This window comes from Antedon bifida, chromosome 11 (assembly GCF_963402885.1).
Source record: "Antedon bifida chromosome 11, ecAntBifi1.1, whole genome shotgun sequence".
Taxonomy (NCBI): domain Eukaryota; kingdom Metazoa; phylum Echinodermata; class Crinoidea; order Comatulida; family Antedonidae; genus Antedon; species Antedon bifida.
This window is the reverse complement of record NC_136236.1, coordinates 1,110,616-1,116,681: the sequence shown is the minus strand read 5'-3', so window position 1 is coordinate 1,116,681 and position 6,066 is coordinate 1,110,616.

The window sequence follows — 6,066 nt, the reverse complement described above, 5'->3', positions numbered from 1 at the left end:
ATCATTATTCGTTGGGCGATGATGATCGATACGATACCCTGATTAGTCATCTTGGTGGCTGTGCGAAGGATGAGGTTAAATGCAGTATGAGCATGTGTGAAAATGGGAAGAATGTGAAAGCGGCTATAAGAATTTTAGAACTCGCTTTTAAATCGGAGGATTCTGTTGCATCATATAGTTCAGCATTCTATTCTAGGCAATTGTTACCGGGTGAAACCTTGGCTGAATATAGCCTTTCTTTAATGAAATTGTACTCCCAACTTGTCGAAGCGTCTCGCCCCTCTGAGCAATCCGCTTTGAGACATCTTCAAGATACTACTTTAAAGCAGCGTTTAGTGGACGGTGTTCGTGATCCTACAGTTAAGCGTGAATTACGTCGCATTGAGCTAGCTTTTAGAGGAAAATCTTTTTTTGATATGCGCGAAGAAGTTCTTGAGTTGTATAAAATTGATATTGTTAGGTCAAATCCGCGTGCACATGGCGTAGAATGTAATGAACGGCCCTCAGAACTATCAGAAGTAAAGCGAGAATTGCAAGCATTAAAGAAACAAATTAGCGAAATTCAGCGTTCCCAATTTATATCTAGTCCACCTAAGTTTAATCAAAATTCTACAGGTCCTTTAAAATGTTACAATTGCGGTAAAAATGGTCATACCAAATCTGATTGTGAAATACCTTCTGGGTTGTGTTGGTTTTGTAGAGGAAGAGGTCATTATTCATATGCATGTCCACATAAGAATCGTAGTAGTAATTCTAATACTCCGGGTATCCAACGTAGTGATTCAGATACGCCTACTCAAGATATAATTAATACTGTTTCTAAGTCACAAGCCAATCATCCAATTCCAACTGGTAATGTTGAACGTGAAGTTCATATCCCTGTTGTTGCCACGGACAATAATGGAAATATGTCTAACGCCCAATCCTTGAAATGTTCCGATGCTGTTTTAGTAGATAAATTAGTAGCCAGAAGTCCATGTACTATCGTTAGAATAGGCTCAACTGAGTTAGGTTGTATCTTGGATACAGGGGCTGAAGCTTCAATAATTCCGTCATCGGTCTATAATAAGCAGTTAAAGTCAATTGTTGGAGAGCTGGGATCTGTTAATGGACTTTTCATGAATGTTATCGGTGTTTGTGGGGTGGAGGTTCCAATCGAAGGATATGTAGAAATTCCCATTGTTATAGGTGAACAAAAGTTAACTGGTAGCTTTTTGGTAGTTTCAGATGCTGTCACTGTAACTAATCATAGTAATGAATATCCTGTTTTGATTGGGTGTAACATTTTACGCGAATTACAAGGTTTCCATCTATTACGTGATCTTTCACAGGTAACAGCTACACATGTTGATGCTCCATGGAATAGAAAGGCTGAAATTCTTTTGCAAGTAGATGAGGATGAATCAAGTATCTTAGTTTCTTTGCAACATTCTGACGTGACTGTTCCTTGTGATTCACATTCAGACATTGTTGACGGTAGTGTAAAATCTGATATTGATGATTGTAAATTTAGTGACCACACCCAAAGTCGACTTGTATCCGTCGGTTCTGTGCGTAAGTTATATGACATTAATCACTCTTATTCTAATTCTTTTTGTGGTACCGAGTTAAATTCTGAGAGCCAGCAGTTACCGCCTGGGGTAATTATCAACGGTAACCTTGATTGTGTGGAAACTCAACTAGTGACTAACCTATTGTCCAAATATAATCATGTTTTTTCTCATAGTGCTTTTGATGTTGGAAAGTGTGATGTTATTCCTCATGTTATCAATTTAAAAGATGAAACTCCAATTAGACTACCATATCGTCGTATTCCTCCTCATTCTATATCAAGTGTTAAGTCTATGTTACAAGAAATGTTAGACCAGGGAATAATTAGGCCGTCCAAGAGCGAATTTGCAAGTCCCATTGTGTTGGTCAAAAAGAAAGACGGGTCTTTGCGCATGTGCGTTGATTATAGGAAGTTGAATTTCCAAACGTTGAAAGATTCATTTCCCCTACCACGCATTGATGAGGTTTTAGAAGTACTCACTGGGTCTTGTTATTTTTCTACCTTAGATTTATCTCATGGATTTTTCCAAATTATAATGGCAGACGAATCTATTAATAAAACTGCATTTAGGGTTCCTTGGGGACTGTATGAATTTGTTCGTATGCCGCAGGGTCTGTCTAATAGCCCGGGAACATTTCAACGTGTAATGGAATATGTATTAGGCGACATGAATTTGACTCAGATTGTGTTGTACTTGGATGACATTTTGATATTTTCTTCTTCGTTTAAACAACATTTATCTAGATTAGAAAATGTGTTGTCTAGATTGTATAAGTATGGGTTAAAGGTTAAGGGCAAGAAGTGCGATTTCTTTAAGACGGAGGTAACCTATTTGGGTCATGTTATTTCATCTGCTGGAGTTGCTGTAGACTATGGGAAAATAGAAAAGATACTGACCTGGCCAACGCCAAACAGCATTACTGAACTTAAATCATTTCTGGGACTCTCTTCATACTATCGAAAGTTTATCTGTAATTATGCCAAAATTGCTGCGCCTTTGCATTTGGTAACCCGGTTGTCTGACACACAAGCGGGGAAGGCCTACAGGTTTCGTTGGACTGAAATTGAAGAAGCTGTATTTGTTGAATTAAAAAATGCTTTAACTAAACCCCCAGTTCTTGTATATCCCAAATTTGATGAACCATTTGTTATTGAAGTAGATGCCAGTTTGAAAGGTTTAGGTGCTTGCTTGTTGCAGGACTCTAATGGTTCTCTTCATCCAATTGCTTATGCAAGTAGAAGTCTTCGTGGTGCTGAATGCCGATACCCTGATTTATCGAGTTTTAAGTTGGAGTTGTTGGGGCTAAAATGGGCAGTGGTGGATAAATTCGCTTCTTACATTCAGGGTTCAAAGGTTACCATTTTTACTGATCATAATCCTTTAGCGCATTTAAAAACTGCAAAGCTTGGCGCTACAGAAATGAGATGGGTCTCTCAGTTAGCTATGTTCGATATTGAAATCAAATATAAGCCAGGTTCTAGCAACAAATGTGCCGATACTTTAAGTCGTCGTCCGATTAGCGTGTGTACAGATTTTAAGTCAGATCTAGGAGTTATCGCTTCATGTCTTAATATATATGTTGATTCTCATCCCTCAATTAATAAGTGTAAACCATGTATTGAAATTGATCAATCATCACGTAGTATTAACAAGGCAATGTCTATTTTTCCTTCTTACTCTCATGAGCAGTTGGCAGAATGTCAGAAGAAAGATAGGGAATTGGGAGAAATCTGGAAATTATGGATGGAAAAATGGTGTCCTGGTGACCGCTACAATACAGATAATTCTAGAATGTTGGGCTGGTTGAGACAGTGGACAAGTTATAGAGAGATTTGTGGAGTTCTGTATAGAGAGATCAATGAAGATATCCATGGTAAAATTCATCAATTGTTAGTGCCTACTAATTTGCGCAATCTTTTTATAGATTTATGTCATGATAAATGGGCTCATCAAGGAGTTCAACGGACTATACAACTTCTAAAGCGTCGATGTTTCTGGCCAGGTATGAACGGTGATGTACGTACGCATATTTCCAAGTGTTTTAGTTGTGTATCTAGTAAAGTCCCTACACCAACGGTCAAACCCCCTCTTCGTCATATTCTAGCCTTTCGTCCCGAAGAGATTCTTGCTATAGATTTCTTAAAGATGGATCGTGGAAAGGGAGGCTATGAGGACATTCTTGTTATGACTGATGTGTTTAGTAAGTTTTCACTAGCGGTCCCATGTAAAGATCAGACGGCTGATACAGTGGCTCGTGTATTGAGAGATAATTGGTTTTCCCATTATGGTGTGCCAGCACGGTTACATTCGGATCAAGGTAGATCCTTTGAGGGTAAAATTATTCGAGGTATATGTAGTCTTTATGGCATGACAAAATCTCGCACTACGGCGTATTGGCCTGCAGGTAATGGGCAGTGCGAACGTTTCAACAAGACCTTATGCAGTTTATTGCGTTCTTTAAGCCCGAAAGATCGACACAAATGGCCCGAATTGCTGCAGCATATTGTGTTTATGTATAATTCCACCCCTCATACCGTTACAGGTGTAACACCGTATCTTCTTATGTTTGGTCGTGAACCATTAATTCCATTAGATCACTTTATTGGAGGTGCGGAACAAGATTGGTCTGAGGATTATTTGACTAAAGAAGCTGATCTCATGAAGAGGGCATATGAAGTGGTTTCACGTAGAATCAAATCAGCAGCAGCTAAAGAAGAGCATCGTTATAAGTCTTGTTCTCCGAAGGAAATATTAGAAATTGGTGATCGGGTTTTACTTCGCCGAAGACATTTTAATACTAGACATAAATTGGCTAATAAGTTCGAGGAGCACTCATATATTGTTGAGACTATTAACAAAGAAGCAGACGTTTTTGGTATCCGCTCTGCAGTTGGGGGTCCTTTGAATTATGTTAACCGCAGACGATTGCGATCAGATCCTAGGAGTGTGGTGGAAGAACCGGTACATTTTGATTGGAATGAGTGGTTGCCGTATGATGGTCTAGAAGCGGATGTAAACTATAAAGATGAAAGTTGTGAGTCTGAATCTGACGATGATGTTGAAAGTTTTAAGATTGTTGTAGATGTGAATTCTGATAAACAAATAGATGTTGAGCGTGATGATTCGGGAGTAATTCCAAGGCGATCATCTCGTTCTACAAAAGGTGTTCACAAAAATCGATATCGTTTACCCATGTCCACTCTTCAAAAATAAATTTGTTTGTTTCGCTCCTTTTGGGTCAAAAGGGCATCCAAGCGGGGAAATTGTAATGGATCGGAAAGCTTCCGAAGTTTCTTATACCTACATTATTGGTGGCGCAATATATTGCATTGCATTGCTATTGTTCACTACTGGTATTCGCGGGCGTATTTGCATATCAGGTGAATGATTATATCGAATAGGCTGCGTGAGCGTTGGTTCTGCAGAAGTTGTTTTAGTTGTTGTCTGAGTAAGACATGTTATATACTGTATTTCTTTTAAGTGTGGATTCTCGCCAATACTGTGAGTAGATAATTATTTTCTATACAACCATAATGTTTTACAGTATTACTCCATGTGCATAACCGAGTTAAGTTGTTATCGTTCATTATTTGTAACGACAATGAATTCACTGTTTTTAATTTCTCTTTGATATACAGCTTTGTCTTATTAGATAGCATACATGTTGAAGTTAGTTGTATCACATACCATGTTGAAGTTAGTTGTATCACATACCATGTTGAAGTTAATTGGATAACTTACCAGGTTGATGTGATTAGTAGTATGAAATTGGTGTATTGGATCCAGGTATAAGTTCGTTAAATGTTATATACAGTAATACTAATGTTATATACAGTAATACTAATTGATAATTAGTGAAGTGACCATATTATAGTAAGCTTGCTTGTGATTGTTTTTATTGTTGAATTATATTACACTGCTGGAAAAATAATAATTATGACGTTGTTTTATACAGGGTTTGTTCCTGTTTAGAAAAATAAATGATACAGAGTAAATGCAGCCTCATCTTGCGTATTGTTTTGTTGCATGGGATACATGGCTTCACAAACCAAACCTTAATGGTCTAAACCTAGCAAATCAATATTAAGGATTCCCGAACCACGACATTACCCCTTACAGACACCTAAGTTTTAAATTACCCCTTATAGGCAGCTAAGTTTTAAATTGCTCCTTACAGGCAGCTAAGTTTTAAATTTCCCCTTACAGGCAGCTAAGTTTTAAATTACCCCTTACAGGCAGCTAAGTTTTAAATTACCCCATACAGACAGCTAAGTTTTAAATCACCCCTTATAGGCAGCTAAGTTTTAAATTACCCCTTACAGGCAGCTAAGTTTTAAATTGCTCCTTACAGGCAGCTAAGTTTTAAATTTCCCCTTACAGACACCTAAGTTTTAAATTACCCCATACAGACAGCTAAGTTTTAAATTTCCCCTTACAGGCAGCCAAGTTTTAAATTTCCCCTTACAGGCACCTAAGTTTTAAATTTCCCCTTATAGGCAGCTAAGTTTTAATT